Below are 19,455 nucleotides of genomic sequence, written 5' to 3'. Positions count from 1 at the left end.
CCCCCTCCCCACCCACTCCACCCCCGCCCCATCCTCCATATAAATAAGTGAAGTGATGGAGCCAGGGGCTCTCTCCTGAAGCACAGCTCCACCTAAGCATGGCTCCCATTGGAATAATGAGAGCCTGGGGGATCAGATGGATTCCGCTTATTCTGTTTATGTGCCCTTATACTTAGACAGCAAATTGTCAGGTACCTTACAAGAAACTGACATTTGTCATTTCATTATTAATAGGATCATTTTCCATTTTATATTCTAATTCATTGCTACTGATATATAGGCAAGTTATTGATTTTCTACATTTTTTATACTTGGCTATCTTCCTAAACTCTTATTAGTTTAAATAGCATTTCATTTGATTTGCTTGGGATTCTGGGTAAAAATATAAATCATATCATATGCAAATAATAGCTTGTCACCTCCTTCCCATGATTATACATCTTCTTCTTTTTTTTTTTGTTTTCGTATTTCAATCACGCTAGAATTTATAGAATAATGCCAGATGATGGTGCCAACAATAAGCCCTGTTGTTTTATTTCTGATTTGAATGGAAATGCCTCTAGTGTTTTAAATGGGATATTGGTTGATGCTATGTAGTCTTTACTACATCAAGCATGGTTTCCAATTTTCCTACTTTGCTGAAAACAATTTTTTTCAACAGGTTATTTTCAAGTGCTAGAAAATATGCCTAATTTCAGGCTCAATCTGCTTCCTTGCAACTTCTTCCCTTTGGTCTCATTTTATATGTATATTTCTGATATTTGAATTTTATAATCCTGCTAAACTTCTCTCTTCTCAAGATTCCTCAAACTTGAGATTTTGATTCAAGTCTTTATTGAGATTCCTCAGTCGAGTCCCATATTCACTTGATTTTAGACCTTTCACCATATGAATTACTTTCTGGACTTTCTCATGTTGCCAATGCTTCTTTTAACTTGTGACTAGTCAACTCTGGAAGTGTGTTATTCTCCTTCCTGGAAAAAATGTATAGTTTTGCCTCTGGAGTCCTAAATTCTTAACTCATAGAAATACAATGAGGAGTCCTTAAGGAATATAAGGTCAGCTTGAGGACAGTACTGACCTTTATTCTGTGGGTGTAACACTCTGGGGCAGAGTAGGTGTACCCATGTTTTCCAGGTACCATGAAGTCTACGAAGGATTTTGTCTCTCTAAAGAAATTCTGCAATTTCAGAGTCATGAAAATTAATGTGTTTCCTGACAGAGCATAAACACTTGGAGATGAAGTTTATTTTAAAGATGTTGCTGTAAGGGATTTTGAATGTTCATAGCCTCAATATCATGCAGCAAAATGTCAGCTCCAAAATCCAACATGGGGAAAATAGACCAGCCCATGGGCATCAGTAACAGAGCTACTGAGAAATTCTGGGAGAAGGTTCTTACCTGTAAACCTTGTGAATTACTCTATATTTTTGACAATCATAATGTAATAATTTCTGTTGTGGGTTTATTGTCATGCCAACAAATTTCTCTATGAATGGAATAAATAGGCTACTTTCAAAGCCTCAAAGTTTTATTTCATGACAACTGAAAGCAGAAGGGATGGAATGCACACTTCTTACCCATGTCTTCACATCTCTCTCCTAATCTCTGGAGACATGTCTTCAACTGCCTGCTGAATATTTCTCACTTTATGTCCTTATAGCTACCTTAGGCTCAATTCTTTCTTTTCCCTCAGTTATACTTCCTTCCCTATTCCATTCCCTGTTTGATTGTGGCAGAGATTGCTCCTCATTCCCCAAGTTCTACTGTATCTTTTTAACATCTATTAACTGGGAAAAAGGCCATCCAAAATAATATCTACATACCTTTCAACCTCCTTTGCTCATTCTTTCTAATATGAGATAAGTGAAAGGGTCGTGTGAAAGCTTCTTGGAACTAGATTCCTTCCTTCCTTCCTTCCTTCCTTCCTTCCTTCCTTCCTTCCTTCCTTCCTTCCTTCCTTCTCTCTTTTTTTTCTTTTTAAAGATTTATTTATTTATTTTAGAGAGAGGGAAAGAGAGAGCATGAGCAGGAGGCTCAGAGAGAGAGAGAGAGAGAGAGAGAATTTCGAGCAGACTCCATGCTTAGCGCAGAGCTCCATGTGAGGCTTGATCTCATTAAACTGAGATCAGGACCTGAGCTGAAACCAAGAGTTGGATGCTCAACTGACTGAGCCGCCCAGGTGCCCCTGGGAGCCTTCTTTAAATGACTGCCATTGAAAACAGTCTACCTTCTCCATCCATTTCTTCCTTGCTTGTGGCTGGAACAAGAAGATGATGGCTGGAGCCAGGGCTACTGCAGCAACTTAAATCATGAGGTGACCTTGAGAAGAGAATCCTTGCATGAGATCAACAAGATAAAAGGGAGGCTTGGTCCTTGACAACCTGGGCCATCATTTCAGTTCTCAGTTGCCTAGCTCAGGACTACTTGAGAGAAGTAGTTACTAACTCCTGCTATTTTTGGTTTTCTGTTATCTGTAGCTGTCCTCTAAGACTAACTAGGACACGTGGTGAGATGCTTCACTGTCATCATTCTTGTCATCCTAGACAGGACACTCATTGTCATCCTGTAACTGAAGCCTAGGATTTCTAACTCAGAGATGCTTCTTGAATCTGGCATGCCTCTCTTTATCACTAACATTATTATTTTGACCATCATCTTTTTGCCAGGATTGTGGCAACACACTCTTAATAGTTCACTCTGCTTCTGGGCTCTTTTCACTCTATTCTACCTTTGAAGGTTCCTAATAAACTCACATTATCCCAGTACTCCTTTGTATCTGCATCCCTGTTGTCCTCAAAATAAAACAGAGCTTTATTTTATTTTATTTTGAGCTGAGAATGTCATTCCAGGCCTTTTGCCATATTCACCAATCTTCCTTCTGCAGTGTCTTTCATCGGCCACCCTCTCTTCACTGCGACTATTGTGAATGCCGAATCCATTCCCTAGTCTCAGTGCCTGCTTTTTCATGTTTCCTGGCCTGTGCAGACACTTACCACTGCCAGGAATTATTTTCAGCTTTTCTCTCTTTGGAAACACCCTCTTATCATTCAAAATTTAGCTCATATATTGTAGTAATAATTGGTAGCAGTTTTTGAGTGCTTCCTAGGTTTTGAGCGCTGTGCTGTAAACTTAACCTGTCTCATTTGGTTCTCACGACAATTCTGTGAGATGGGCCTTTTATTATCATCCCCACCCTAAAGATGAAGCAAGGAAAGATTAAGTACTTTGCATAAAGTCGTATAGGGCAGGTACGTGCATACATATGGTGGATCTGGTTTATTCAAGCCTGAGCAGTCTGACTCCAGAATGCATGCCCTGAACCATAACATTATACTGCCTCCATCTTATTGTGTTTTATTCAGTTGCCCAGATGTAACCACCTCTCTGGAGCTCTCTCTTATTGGCTCAGTCAAGATTTAGTAATTCTTGCCCGCCTCTGTGATTTTACAGTACTTGTTCATGCCGAATAGATCGTCTGCTAATGATCTCTTTGTCTACCCTCTCCTCTAAGAGTCCGTAAACTTTCTAGGGCTAGAGTTATAGCTTCTTTATTTTTTTTTTTGTAACCAAGAATTGAGTACAGTTACTCATCATAGTAACAATCACAATAAAGGCTGTAATATTAAAATGTTCAAGCCTGAAGAGCAATCTAACATAAATATAAAAACTCTTTTAATATATTTAAAGCAGTTCTTTTTTCTCTCAGCTCCCCACAACTGCAATTGCGAATCTGTTTTTAAAACAGCCTCCTAATGAATCTTTGCCAATAGACTGCCACCTTCAAACCTCTCTCCCCTCAGGCATCCCTGTGATCTTTCCACAATATATATGATCATGCTACTGTCCTTTGCATAATCCTCCATGAATCCCCACAGCTTTCATGACAAAATGCAAACTCCCAGGGTAACAGATGGTGCCCCACCTCAAAGTCCAAACCTGTTCAGACTCACCTTTCCCCACTCTTGAATTTGCACTTTTCCCTCTAGCTGTATGGAACTTATGGTGCCCACAGAAGCCATCTGTAAGCATTCTTGCCTTTTCACACACTATCTCACTGTCTTCAGGAGTGTTTGTCACACTCTAATGAACTTATGGGGACCTGGTTAAATGGCAGAGTCTGATTTAGTAGACCTGTGGCATAGTCTGACATGCTGCATTTCCAACAAGCTCCCTGATGATGATGAGGTTGCTGGTCTGAGAATCATAGATCTAGAGGGAGCATCACAGATCTAGAGTACCTTTTTCTTCTTCTGTAAGTCCTTCTAAACCTGCACACTGAATACAGGTATCCCCTCTTCCAGGAATCATTAGATGAATCTCTGTCTAGTGAGAAGAGATGGGAATGTTTATCTCTGGATTCTCAGGTTCTGGCTCCCTACCTGGAACTGAGTAAATACTCAATAAATTGTCACCAAGTGAATGCAGACTGTTCATTTAGTGGGCAGAATGTTTATGGAATGGCAGCCTAGGCTAAAGAAACATGCAGTTGCCATGAGGCACAGTCCAATCCATAAACTAACATCTTTGAAGCCTTTTCTGTGCAGAACTGTGATTGATGTTTGGAGTCCAGAAAAGAGAAAATTGTAGTCTCTGCCTAGAGGGTCCTGCAGAGACACTGGGGAGACAGAACAGCATCTCAATCACTATACAACATAGCATGGTATGATGCATGGCAAACATGATATACCAATGATGAACATTCTGAAGAGGAATTGTTCTTCACAGGTGTTTGGGGATCTGTTCATGGCCATATGAATTGAGACTAGAGGAAATAGTAGACATTCAACAGGAGGCTGGTGAAGGGAGATGTTTCAGAAGAAGAGAACAGGATGAGGAAACTTCTCAACCTTTTTCCCCCACTGAAACGTACACATTCAATGGTGTTTCCATATACCAGGTATTATGTCTACTGTTACTGCAGCCTTTCTTTCCTTCTTTCCCTTATGACTAAGAACTCAAATGAGTGAGTGCTGTGTTATTGTAGGGATAATCTTGAATCTGCTTTAATTTATTTAGAAAGTAATTTGATGTAACCCTCATTATTAGTAGTAATAACCACCATATGGGATTTCTCATAATTGATTAGAATATAGTAATGACCTAAGACTGCAGCTGAGAACCATTAGTAGATGCAAAGAGGTATGAGATGAGAGTGGCTACTTTTTGGGACGTTGTCAAGAAATGAAGTGGTGGTGGAGCAGAGTGGTTATGAGTATAGGTCTAAATTCTGACTGCCTGAGAACCAACATCAACTGTAGTGCTCACTGTCTATGTGTTCTTGGGTACACTGGAGATAAAAACTAGTGTTTTTATCGATAGATCTTTGTGAGAATTAAAGGAATAGATATAAGTTAAATGCCTAGAATAATTCCTAACTTGTGGTACACTTGCAAAAATTGTTTGCAATTATTCTAGCATGCTTGGTGTGTGGATAGGTCAACCATATTGTTTATTGTCCAACTCAGGCTCCTTTCAGAGTGAAAGGGGAAGATATCTATAATTACAGGGGAGCAGCAGGCATATACCAGGACATGCTGGGAAAACTGGATGTGTAGTTATCCTATGTATAAGCTAGGTTGTACGAGATAAAGCTAGAAAGGTGAATTGGGTTATTTGTTGATTGTTAATCTCTTGGAAGCATGAAAAAAATTAGGCCTATTCTGTTAACATTTAGAACTTTGACACTTGAATGTGTACTAAGTAGTGAGGAAATAGTAATATTACTACCACTAGTACTATGACTAACCATCACTATTTACTGAGTGACTACTTTATTCCAGGTTCTGCACCTACTTTCTTATTGATCCTCACGTTGACCCAGCAAGGTGGCTATTACCTCGGCACTCATTTCCTGTGGCTGCTGTCACAAAATACCACACACTTGGTGGCTGAAAATAACAGAAATTTATTGTCTCATAGTTCTGGCCACTTCAAATCAAGGCATCATTGGGGCCACACCCCCTCTAATGGTTCCATGAAGATTCCATTCCTTGCCTTTTCCAGCTTCTAGTGGATTCAGGAGTTCCATAGCTATGGCCAGCCACATCCCTCCAATCTCTGCATCTGTGGTACATTGACTCCTCCTCTTCTGTACCAAACTCCCTCTGCTTCTCTCTTTCACTCTCTCTCTCTCTCTTTTTTTTTTTTTTTTTTTGCCACTTAAGGCAATAGACATTCTTTTTTCAGAGAAGGTAGTATTCATAGGTTCTAGAGGTTAGGGTGAAGCCATTTCTTGGAGGGCCACATTAAACTTATTACAGTTTCACATTTTATAGAAGAGGAAACTCAATCTCAGAGAATTTTATTCACTGGTCCAAGTTTGCCCAGGTAGCTAGGGGATGCACAGTAACTATAAACCATTAAATTTGCAGATACATGTTACCTAGTATGGCTTTGAGCACCCTGGACTATATACGGATGTTGAATAGGAATAGGAAAACTTGAGCTCCATCCTGACAGGTCAGTCCTTAGGAGAAAAGGAAACCATATGAAATTTACAGCAGACAGATTGACACTTGTACTGTCTTCTACTTCAGCAGGTGTAATAGACCAGAATCATGTAGCATTAAAGATCAAAGAAAGGAAATAAATTTTCCATGTGGCATTTCTCATAGGATAAGTTATGAATCCTAACTACAGGGACAAATGCAATGAGATTTGGCTGTTTTTCATATTTTATTTTAATTAATTTTATGAAAACAATCCAAGTAATTTTATTTTATTTTATTTTATTTATTTTTAATTTTTTTAATTTTTTTTCTGAGAGTTCTGTCCAACCTCGTCAGCCTGGAAGGTGGCGTAGGAGAGGAAATCAGAAGAATAAACTTGGCACGGGTATTCATATTGCTGGAGATGAATGGAGTGCTTGGTGTGAGGTGGAAGAGAATACCATAGTATGTTTGAGTTTGTCAGATTTCTTTAGAAAAAGGGCATCCCAGTATAAAATGTTCCATTCTACTCTAAACAGATACTTGGAAAACAGCCATACCATGAATTTGGCTGAGCCACAGTGAAAGAAATACACCTCTTCTCCATGGCTATCTCTCGGTCCACTCAGATCTAGTACCCATTCTGTGTCCACCAAAACACACTGTGCTTAGTGTAGCATCACTTCCTTTCTCTATTATAAGTATCTTCTGGTTGGCCTGTCTTCTCTATCTGACTCTGAGTTCTCTAGGATATCAAAACTGTGCCTGGCACACTCATGTTGGTGGAATTAAACAATTTATTGTTTATTTTCAATGCCCAGTGTGAGTCTTATGCAGAGAAACTAAAAAATAAATGTTTGCAGAAGGAGAGATTCAATCAACCAGAAAGACAGTGAAGAGAGTAACAGTATCTAGAGGAAGTCATTTAGGGAAAATTGATAATGGTTGCTGATAGCAGAGGCTGTGAACAGAGTGAAATGGCTGGAGGAACAGAGAATACTAGGTTCTGATCATATTCCTTTGGCTGCCAATTCAGACATACACACAGGACAGGCAAATGGGCACATTTCTCCAAAGTGGGACATCTAAGTGAAGACAAAAATGACCCAGGTAGCAAGGGGCAAAGTCTTTATTTTATTGTAAATGTATGCAAGCAACCTTGCTTAAAGAGTAGGTCGATCTGCTCTCTTTCTCAAAGCTGCTGCCAAAATAAGCTCAAAAGGCTTGTACATGAGGGGAATATTTGATAAAGGGAACATCTTCTGAACTTTGAGTCTGTGAAAAAGTATGAGTGCCAGAATTTTGTTTTCTCATTTCCTTCATCTTTCCATCCCAGCCTCAACCCAGAGCAGTTCAGAACACAGAGACTGAACCTGCTAAAAATAACTTCAACGTGACCTAGTCCTGAGTTTCTGACACCAATTCCATGACTACATGTGGCTTAGTTAGCAGGACAGGTAGGTGAGCACAGGAACTCCTGAAGAATCTTCACCTCCTGTTCCTAGGATTCAGGCTATTAGCCGAACAGCTGCTTCCTTGTCAAGATGATTTTCTTGGAAAACTGCATCAAATGAATGACTAGTGATGAATGAGCTAGAGAAGATGCTTCAAATCCTCTGATAGCCTACCTATCTCTGTCAGCTTATAATATGGACAGCATTGAGCAAATAACACTGTATCTGCATCTGCAATTGTTACAGGAAATCTTACCTCCTAATGAGTACTAGTACAAGTGCTGGAGATCTCTTGGGAATCTTTTCCCAAGATTTGTTCTTAAGAATTCCGTTGTTCAAAAACATTTGTGTAAATTCTTTTTTTTTTTTTCTTCATTTGTGCAAGTTCTTTGAACCAAACTTCAGAGTCTCTGAAAATCACATTCATACTCTGGGCCCCAAGCTGATTTTTAGTGGGCTTATGTTGATTACTGAGAAAGTTCTCCTTCCCCATTTCATGTTGTCTCTCAAAAAGCTCCTCCACCTAGGATGGCTAGTCAGAGAATTCCCTTTCCCTGGCCCCAGTGATTCAGTGATGCAAAGGCTGCATCAACAACCAAGATCACTCAAAGATAAATACCAAAATTTGTGCGGTAGTGATGTGCTATGTAACCAGAAATGAACATTAGAGCTGGGATGAGGACAGCAGAGTCAGTCAATTCAGAGAATTGTCTAGAGAGAACTCATCAATTTAAGACCTAGAATCCTATCTGGCCTACTTTGCCTATGGGAGGATTTGATCCAAACTAAATAGAGCAAATCCCCAAGATGCTGGCAGACACCTTTTACCACTTATTCGTAATCCTTTAAATCAATGTTTGATAAGAACATTCTGGTAAAATAGGTACTTTTGCTCCACCCCTTGGGAAACAGTTAATTGTCTTGTAGATTACAAGGAAAGCTAAAGCAATAGGATCCAGTTTATGAAACAGGATAGGAAAAAAAATACGCAGTTTGATTTTTTTTTTTTTTTTTTGCTACAGTTGCTACTATGTTAACAGTTGCTTCTTGGCAAAGAGTAAGGAGTAGAAAGAAAGCCCAAGGTTTGTTTCTCGAGAAATCGTACAAGAAACAAAAGAAAGCTGTTCTCATAGTCTAGAGTGGTTTTGCCAGCAATTATGTTTTCTAAAAAATAAATAATGCATTCTGTTTCCGAAAGGCCCTGACAAACTATGATAGAAAAAAAAAAATCAAATCTTTTCCTTTGGTTTTAGGGTGGCGAGTTTCATGACGGAAATAAAGTGAGTCTGTGTTCTCTAAGTAATTTATTAGCGCATCTTGGCACAGCAGCACTAATGGGCTTGCTGCCAGGTATTCCGAGCAGCAGTTTGTCATGTCTGACTCTTTAGTTCTTTCAAGCAATTGAAGAAATGGCCTTCTGCAGGCTGTCAGTGACAGATTCTAGCTCACTCACATAGATAAAGCTCAATTAGCTCCTGGAAAAAACATCTTTTAAAAATGCAATGAGCTACACCATGAAAGATAGGTAGACAACCGCACCCGAAACAAAATAAAATGTTACCGTTGAGGGAAGGACGTGTCTACAATGCGCAAGTGTATAGCTGTTTGATTGGACAGTTCCCTCCCCTGAAAACAATGGAAAGGTCATTTTTAATTACTGTGGAGTAGTAGGGTAGATCTTTGCCCTAGAAGCATGATAAAGTCAGCAATCCTGAAGAGTTAGCATGTCATTCGTTCATTCATTCATTCATTCATAACTAAGGCCCATACTCTATAACCTGCAAGGAATTCTGGCCTAGAATAGAGGTATCGAAGTAGCCTCTCACTGGTTAAAGTGTAGCCTGCAAATGTGTGGTTAATCTACATACTATTTTAAATGTTAGGTTAACATTTTTAAAATCAGAGTATTTTGCACACACAAAAATTCAGGCTTTTGGCATCTCTTAAAATATTGAAATACCTGGAAACTGGATATATATTTCTTCAGGGCAAAAACTGACTTATGCTAAGTACCCATTGCACCCTGAAGGAGAAGCATGGCTTTCTCTATTCACCATGGTCCCCATCAAGCTTGATTCACTCATTTCTGATACTTGCCTTGCCCTGGTCTAGACATAAGCCTAGTTTGAATTCGCAAACCTACGATCTCCAAGTGATTCTGAGGTCTTCCTGCATCGAAAATACTTGAGATTCTTATTAAAAATGGAGACTTCTAGGTCCCTGTCCTGGACTAAAAAATAGAAATGTATGGATATGAGGCATGGTGGTTTTTTTTTTGTTTTGTTTTGTTTTGTTTTTTTTTTTTTTTTTGCAAACCACAGTTGTTGGAATCACTGGTATCAATGACCAGATAGAATTATAGTCTTTAAAAACTGGATACAAATGTTAATATTATAAATGGACTCATTTTGACACTATATAGAGATATATTTTCTCCTAATTATGTTACCTTACTCTTAATGGCTACTGGTCCTCTGAAAATACCTGCTAACCAAAATTCCCCTGCCGAGAAAAAAAAAATCAAATGACTTAGTGTCTGTTACTGACTTAGGCCAAATTTTCAATTTGGAGATAAAATCTACTATGTTTTATGAACTAATTTGTTCTCCATATAACTGGGTGAACTTGTTAGCTACATTTGTTTCTGGCACTCCTAAATCATAATTACAGGAAATAGTTCTAGAGTTAGAATTCAATTGGCACAAAGCCTAAATGAATTAATGAAAACTCTGTATTCCCAGCACCCCCACCCCCCACCCCCAGGCACTTTTCTCTGACTTCTAAAGGTTGTAGCTAGGGAATGTCAATATAATCTATTATAACAACCACAATGATAATCCCTTATGCTTGTATGGTGTTTTAGAGTTTACAGGGCACTCTCAGATGTATTATCCCCCTTGATTCTCCCTGTGAGATGGGGACAGATGAAGAACTGAACTTACCTTCTTACCACAGATGGTTGTGGAGTGACAAGATTCTTAGGTTTCACAGTCAGGGCTGCTTTTGTTCTATTACATCAGATCCAAATCTGTAATACAAAATCTGCCACCAATTGCAATATCCCTGTAGGTTTATTCCCAAGTAGGTGTCAGACCTCGTACAAATAAACCGCTCGGGATCGTAACTGAATCCTTTCAGTTGCCTCAAGAGCCCTGACACTTGTTCTTCACTGGTGTAATCCTGCAAACACCACTATTATTGTGTTGTTTGGGGAGCTACATTATTCGTGCCGTTGATTTAAGGTTCTAACCCTTTTCTGCGTGGTGGTTTTTCTTAATTGCTCGATTTCCTTATTTACTCTAGGTAGGCAAAGAATCCAGTAAAAAAAATAAATAAATAAAAAGTAAATCTGACAAATTCTGTGAGATCTCATCATTTAACCATCCCTCCAACATCCTCCCACCATTCCAAGGACCCGTGGCCCTCTTTAAATCAGGACCAGTGGAATTGTCAGAAGTTCTTGGTGATTGGTGGCATTGACTTTTCTCTCAGCTATGAAGAGTGTCTTTATCTTCAAAAAATGTTTATTTGGGGAGCATACTGCTTGTGCTAATATTTGAGAATGTGGAGGAAATTACCAAACACCTGAATGGTAGTCATGATAAAACCTGAACTTGGAAACTGCCCAGACTGGGGAGTGTGTGGGGTATAAACATGAGTCAAGAAATCTTCCCTGCCATCCCTGCCTCCCAAACAGCACTGGGTCCTGTTCAAGTTCTGACTGGTCCCCGAAAAAGAAAAGTGAAATGCTCTTTTAGTTTGGTGTTGGGAGGCAGGCAGTTCTGGACAACTTCTGGACAGCCAGGCAGTACTTTGTGACTTTTAGGAAGTTAAGTAGCCTTAGCTTCATCATCTGTAAAATGGTTTTGTGAGAACTGAGATTGCACACATCAAGCATTGAGAGTATGCCTAGCACATTTCAAATATGAGGATATGTTAGCTATAATTCTTAATTTCCCAGGAGGGTTAAAATCAGGTTATTTATGTCTGCTCATACCCTAGTGAAAATGACTTTATTCTTTGTTCAAGAAAGAGCAAAGGATGTAGAAAGAAGAATAGAACACAGGGAAGAAGAGTCTAGACGGATCGTAAGGGATACAAATCAAGTCTGGGTCCCTGCCAAAGGACACCATCCCAGGTTAGCCATGAGATTGCATGAAGGAATGGGCTCTGAGATTGGTGAGGGCGTCCAAAGCAGGACAGGAGCACAGGAGAGGGATGGAGTGGTACTGAATACATACAGTGTGATGATGGAGTAGAAATAACACGATTGTGTAGTGAGACTGGTCTGAGTTGGCACTTGGCTGCTAACACCTAGCATCAATATGACTTTCTGTAGATTCAGTTTCTGCAGTTGTGAAATTTAAATTATTTTGAATTGCAGGATTGCTGAGAAAATTTACAGTAATCTATGCAAAGTACCTGTTAAATGTGGAGTGAGTACACTCAAAATAGCAACTTTACAAACAAATGTGTTTTTTTTTTTTCAACTTTGCTATAGAACTGCTTTTGTTCAGAGAAAATATATATTGGGATTACTAGGGTCTTCTGAATTTCTCTGATTCTAAGGCTAAGCACTATAGAGGGCATTGCTTTAAATAGAGCCTCAACTGAGAGTGGCCTTGTAGAATAAAAGGACTGGTGAAGAATTAGGTCCAGGCTTTGGGGGACATGGAGATATACTAATACATAACACATATATGTAATATATGATGATGACGCTAACATTTATTAGATACTTGCTATGTGCCTAGAAATAAGCTAATGGATTTATATCCATTTGAGCCTCATCACATTAGTTTCATTTGAGCCTCAAAATAATCCTAGCCTGCTTTGTAGAGGAAGAAACAGATACAGAGAGGCTTCCTAAATTGTCCAAGTTCACACAGATTGTAAGTGGCAGATGTGGAATTCAAAACAAGACAGTTTGACTCTGGAGCACAGTTTCTAAACAGTTTTTGGTAAGAGAGGCATTTTAGCCAAAGAGGACTAAAGATTCTAGCTGAATTGCTTGAGTCAGCAAATTTTTTGCCAGGGAAAGCTGCTCTGCGAATGTCAAGAGGAAAATGAGGTTATAGATCTCTTCCTGTCTGGGATGTATATTTATTGTACAGTAGGATGTAATCTAAATTATTCACATTTTATATTTTATGGAAATTTTAGCTTCTGTAAATCTGAGATTTCAGGACTAGAGTTATGTGTAATAAAGTTCTTATAAAATCCATTTAAAAGATTAATGATAGATATATTCATAGAAAATTAAATCTTGGTATTTTATTTTCACAAGCTTCCAGATCTTCCAATTTCACTTGCAGAGATTGTCTTTGTGACAAAATCTTTTCTTTATGTCTCCTGGTCAAAGCCAAGAGCAAAGTGGCTTTCTCTGCTCATACTGTGGATGTAGAAACTTCCCTTGGGAAGAAGAGAACAGCTAGTTCTCAGAATAGGTTGCTTCTAAGATTTCTTTATAAATTCTCCTTTGCAGACTTGGAATCAAACACTTTGGTTTAAAATCTAGTCCCCACCACTTGATAGCTGAATGGATTGAAATCCCAAAACTCTCTGAGCCTCGTTTTCCTCAGCTGCAAAACTTGGTCATTAGAATTAAGTAAATACCAATTGAATGGGAATGTCAAAGGTGAGTCTTTTTTTTTTTTTTAAGATTTTATTTATTTATTCATGAGAGACAGAGAAAGGCAGAGACATAGGCAGACAGAGGAGAAGCAGGCTCCATGCAAGGAGCTCAATGTGGGACTCAATCCCGGAACTCTAGGATCAGGCCCTGAGCTGAAGGCAGATGCTCAACCACTGAGCCACTCAGGCATCCCTAAGGTGAGTCTTAAAATACAAACAGGTCAGGGATCCCCTGGTGGCTCAGCGGTTTAGCGCCTGTCTTGGGTCCAGGGCATGGTCCTGGAGACCCCGGGAATCGAGTCCCACATTGGGCTCCCTCATGGAGCCTGCTTCTCTCTCTGCCTATGTCTCTGCCTCTGTGTGTGTGTGTCTTTCATGAGTAAATAAATAAAATATTTTTAAAAAATCAAACAGGTCAATAGATAGAGAAACAATACCACCAGTTATTAGGCTTGTAAAATCACATTATTGGTTGATGGGCACCACATGTGAAGAGTTTGCCAGATAGGACACCTTCTACCACTTAATATCATCAAACCATTCATTCAAAGCAAAGGGAATATTCAGCCAATTATTCATTTCATCTCAATTGGCATTTGTTAGATTCTTCCTCAGTATTATGCATTGGGTTAAGTGCTGAAGATCCACCAATGATGAAAGCATAGATGCCCTGAAGGTGTGTACAACCACATCTGGACATTGTGAGCCCCTAAGAACCACATTGTGGCCCTAGTGGGAATTTGGCTCTGCAGTGACCTGGTTGTCTCTGGTTAATATAAATGGAGATCTGTTGAGGTTTAAAAGAGAATACATTTTCTTTCAGTACAATCTGCTGTAATGATAAAGGTCTCTTTGCAGTATGTAATTATTCTGAAAAAGATGTCTTGATTGCTGATCATGTGCAGGTGAGTTGAGAGAATCAGAGAATCAGGGAATCAGGGAAGGAAAAGCATGGTGAAAGGAATCAATGAATAGACTGTCTGGTACTAAGGTTAGAACATGGACGTTGGACTCAGACAGACCTAGATTCAAATCCTGACTCTGCCCTTTGTCAAGGATGTGCCATTGGGCAAGTTCTTTTCCTTCCTTGTGATTGTTTTTCCCTCTGTTAACAGAGGGTCTACCTTGCAAGATTGTTGTGAAGATTAGATGAGATAACATTTGAAAATAAGCTATACCCTTTTTAAGCAGCACAGGCTATGATGGTATATGTTGTACAAAGATTATCAGCAAGTTATGAAACAGAACTCTTCTGTGTCAGTCATCTCCCACCACTTCCACCTGCTGAAAACCTAATCATCCTCAAAAGCTTAGTTCAGATCTCATCTCTGTCTTGATTTACTCTGCCAGCTAGGTCAAAAGTTATTTCTTGTGTATCCACAGAGTATCTATTTTCTATCTCATTTATTGTGAGTTTTCTCATATTCTATCTTAATTATAGCCATGTATCTACTCATCTCACTGCTTCAGCTAGATTGTGAGCTCCAGAGGCACAGGCCTGTGTCTGTGCATCACTCTAGCCCTCACGTAACATGATGTCCAGTACATAGGTCATTGATGAATATGGGATGAATGCAGCAGAACTACTCATGAGGGGAATAGTGGCCACCAGGCAGGACTTGCCCCTCTCTGTTCAACCCTCCTCCCCACAAAACAACTTGTGTCTTTTCGTTCATGGTTGTGGACAAGGCTTTGCTCCTCTAGCTGAGGCTAATCCTTCTCTGTGCTCAGGATCACGCTCATCCTCCTCAAGAACCACACTCCATCAGTTAGTCTCCATTTCTCCTCCCCCTTTTTCCCCTTTGTTTTTAATTTCTTCATGCTCATCACAGTGCAAAGAACAGAGTCTCATCTATAGAAGATACTCAATATATGTTTGCACAAGAGATGAAAACAATTCATTGGTTTGGGGAAGATTTGCAAAAGGTATCCTTTAAATTGTTCCTCAGTGCAGTGATTTTCAAATTTTTCAGCTGTAAAATCCTTTGTTCAAATGCAACCTTACAGGAGGACTCTATTTGCAAAATGTAAAAGCCAACTGTTCTGGTTAGGTAGCGGCAGGCAGGAAGAATGGAGGCCTGAAGCTCTCTTTGCAAGCTCACTCCCTGTCTTTTCCCACTTTAGAAAGAGGATTTCCATGCAGTGTGTTTGGCATAACACGTGCACATTAAAGAATGAGACTTTACTTACAAAATTTATTTAACCACAGCTTTTGAGGCTCATATGACTTACATTTAGAGAGCTTGAATATCATGGCACATCTCTCATTTTAAGAGTTGTTCACATTGTTGACATTTACTGCTGTTAGTGGGTAGTTTTTCTCTGTTGGCCAACTTCAACAGGAGGAATATAATAATCAAACATGAAGTGATGCCTGAACTCTTCTCTCACTTGAAAGCATTGGCAGAGCAACAGGATGGAGCTATTCTCATTGGGTCTCAGGATGCAAGCAAGGTGAGAAGTAGTACCTTGTCATGAGAAAGAAGAGTTGCTTTCATTAATTCCACCCTTTTGATGATGAAAAACCAAATGCTCTGTACACATTGTTTCCTGAACCCTTGAAGACACTTTATCAAACCACCAGTCTCATCAAACCTAGTTTTCTTTGCAGCCCTGTTAAGCCACTAGTAGCAGCATGGGATGAATTTGGATAATGTGATTTGCTGGTTACTAGGATCCAACCACCCACCTCTCCCCAACCATTGCTATCTCTCATTTGTTCTCTTGCTTTGGTGCATTTCCTTTGTTGGAATGCCTGATGAATATTCATAGTCCTTGTGTCAGATTTCCCACAGCCTGAGTTATGCTCACAACTCCTCAACAATAGAAACCAATAGAAATTCACCTAGGTCCCCTCCCAGAAATCTAAGAAAACACATCTGTTGGAATTCTAATAGTTGCCTGCCACTCCCTTCACTGAAGGCAGGTTGGCCACAGTAAATTGAAAATATGATTTATTAAAACTGAAACAACTTCTTCTGATGTCAACGGTGACTAATTCCAAAGCTTACTAGTTTTGTCAATCCTTTTGCTTCACATTTCCCTGTCTCAGAAGTAAAGCTTTCTGCTCCTGCTTCGATAGGAAGGGACAGCGACAGGCATGAACAAATGCCTGAAACTTCTACCCCTTTACCTCCAGACTTGTTTCTATCTTTTGCCTTTATTTTGTCTACTTCTTCTCAGAGGGGAAATGTCCTTATTTTTCCAGCACCTTAAACCTATCTCTTCCTTTTCTTCATGGACCTGGGTCTACCAGTTTGTTTTTTTTTTTTTTTTTTTTTTTGATGATTTGTAATTCCATTTGCAATCTCTTTTTTTTGGTAATTTTTATAAAAGACTTTATTTTATTTATTCATGAGAGGCACAGAGAGAGAGGCGGAGACACAGGCAGAGGGAGAAGCAGGCTCCATGCAGGGAGCCCGGCATGAGACTCGATCCTGGGTCTCCAGGATCACACCCCGGGCTGAAGGCAGTGCTAAACCACTATACCACCAGAGTTGCCCACAGGGTGTGTGTGGTGTGTTGTTGGGGTGTGTATACATACTGGCTCTATGACCTCAAAGTACTAGTCAATCTTGTACCTTCCTTTCACTACCAAACTTCTTGGAAAAAAAAGTCTATACCATTATTAACTCCACTTTCTCACCTCCTCTAGACATACCTTCCAACCCCTCGGTTAAGCAAAAGCCTCCCTTAATCAAGGTCTCCAGTTACCTGTTTGTTACCATGTTCATTGTCTCCTTTCAGCTCCAAACTTCCACAATCTCTGTAGTATTTGGCACTTTTGTCCACTCATCTTGGTCTTTCTAAAGCTAATTGTCTCCACTAAATATTTCAGTTATCAGGGGCCTGCAAGGAAATAGATAATGTTGGCAAGTAGAGTCCCTATGGGGAGTTAATGGTAGACTATTTACAAAGGTATGAGCAGGGTTCAGAGAAATAAACAAAGGGTGGCTTAGGTCGCTGGGGCTGCAACCTCCTTGAAACATTGCCCATCCTTCTGCCACACCAAGGCCTCAAAAGGCAGGGAAGAGCATTTATTGGAAGATGCTAGCCATAGGGGAGGGTCTTCTGACCTGGGTTGTGGTCTTTGGCAGAGGAACTCAGTCCGCCGATGGCTACCTGGTGGGGAAAGACCTGGGGGAGCACATAATACTCCAACCTTATTCCTTTTCCCTGACCCCCTGGCTGCTGCCATGCCCAAACTCAGAAGCTGTAGCAAGGACAGCAGTTTGATGAGGTCCCCAAAGACCAACTTGAGTAGGGCACAGAGCACAATAGAGAAAGAGTAACTAAAATGACGCATTGAAAAGTCTCAGCAGAGGAAGCATGAATGCATATTTATCAATTAAGTGTAGAACAAAAGGAATAATAACCCAATAAATTACTTTCTACCGTTTACCTCACCCTCCAGGTAAAAGCCAGCCTAAGTGCTCTGTTTACCTGGATTTCCTCTTTCACTTAACCTTTGGCCCCTGAGAATTTCTTAAGTTTTTGCCAGATCATTGATAGATGTTACTTTTGTTCATCATTCTTTACTATTTTAAGTGGAAGAGTCAAGGTGGATAGGGTGAGAATCTGCTGGAAATAGAAGTTCCTTGTTTCTTCTCAGAATGCATTCACCTTGCTCTCCATTGCCCTTTATACTCCCCTAGGTAGAAGTCTTTGGCTTTTTATTTTTTTAAAAGATTTTATTTATTTGACACACAGAGAAAGTGTACAAGCAGGGGAAGTGGCAGGCAGAGGGTAAGGGAGAAGCAGGTTCTTCACAGAGCAGGGAGCCTGATGCTGGGCTTGATCCCAGGACTCTGGGATCATGACCTGAGCCCAAGGCAGCCAATTAAGTGACTGAGCCACTCAGGCACTCTGTCTTTGGCTTTTTAAAAGATAGAGGAAAGAGACAAAAAAAAAAAAAAAAAAAAAAAAAAAGAAGGAAAGAGACAGAGATTTCCTAAACCTATCATCTATCAAAATTATGCTTTGTGAGGCTCTCAAAACAAGAAAGATGTTTCTTTGTCCTCAGACCTCTTCACCCTCTTGAGCTCTGCTCCTGGCCTTACCCTCACCTAATGCACATCACTATGTCATTAGAGATGTTCCAGACTAAACTCTTCTCCCCATCCAGTTCTGCTTCTGTGCCTGTCTTCTCTTTGTTTAGGAGTACCACTGTCCAGCCAGTCATTAAACTAGACACATTATGTTAGTAATGGAACTCCTTTTCCATCCACTGGTCAATTCCCTGGGGCTTCTTGACAGTAGATTGCCATTTCAAAGGTGCAGTGCACTGTGGTTCTTTTTTCCCACATGGCTTGGCATGGTCGTATGGACTAGAGCTCATCGAAGAGCCTGTTGGGCTTCTCAGAAGTCAGGTTAGGCTTTCTGAACTCTAAACGTCCTCCCACTCTTTTTCTCACCCTTGTACTTGTGCTTCCTACTACTACATCTTTGATAAATACTGGCACAGCCTATGTATTTGATCCATATTCACTTTCCTAGCAAATACAGAGAAAAGTCTGGGGAGGTGTATCAGCAGGACTGTTATGACCCTGTGTTCATTTTGGTGTCATACTTTCTCTGTGAACTCTGTATAACTTAATCGAACATTTCTCTTTCAGTCTTGTCTACACCATGCTCTGGGATGAGCTGTACTTCACCTGTGCAGTCTTATTTTACCTACTTGTACTCATTGATAAGCCTGATACTTTAACATCTTAGGTTTAGAGTTTAGAGTTTTCCTTAATTCTCTCTTTTCTCTTTCTCGTGTCCCACATCCAGTCAAGCATGAGCTCCTGTAAGTTCTTTCCCCTAAATATTTCAGAAGTTATACCTCTTTTTCACTTCAATTGCCACTCTCTTATATAGACCCTCATTGAATTCCCCTTAAATTTCTACAGGAGACTCCTAACCGATCTTTCTGTTTCCAGTAGATCTCCACC

At 39.9% G+C, this 19,455-nt stretch overlaps 1 long non-coding RNA gene across 6 annotated transcripts in view; it reads left to right on the top strand.

Annotated features, from left to right (window-relative positions):
• LOC144322313 (uncharacterized) overlaps window positions 1–19,455 on the top strand; it is a 302,194-nt gene that overhangs the window by 173,435 nt on the left and 109,304 nt on the right. The window contains exon 7 of one of the 6 annotated variants that reach the window (XR_013387953.1): window positions 4,729–4,894. The exons of the other annotated variants lie outside the window; for them this stretch is intronic. This is a non-coding gene — a long non-coding RNA (uncharacterized LOC144322313). Of the gene's footprint in view, window positions 1–4,728; window positions 4,895–19,455 lie in introns of those variants that run through there. 6 annotated transcript variants of the gene reach the window in all.

This window comes from Canis aureus, chromosome 10, assembly GCF_053574225.1.
Source record: "Canis aureus isolate CA01 chromosome 10, VMU_Caureus_v.1.0, whole genome shotgun sequence".
Taxonomy (NCBI): Eukaryota; Metazoa; Chordata; class Mammalia; order Carnivora; family Canidae; genus Canis; species Canis aureus.
The sequence above is the reverse complement of the archived record's forward strand: the minus strand, read 5'-3'. Positions and strand labels throughout refer to the sequence as shown.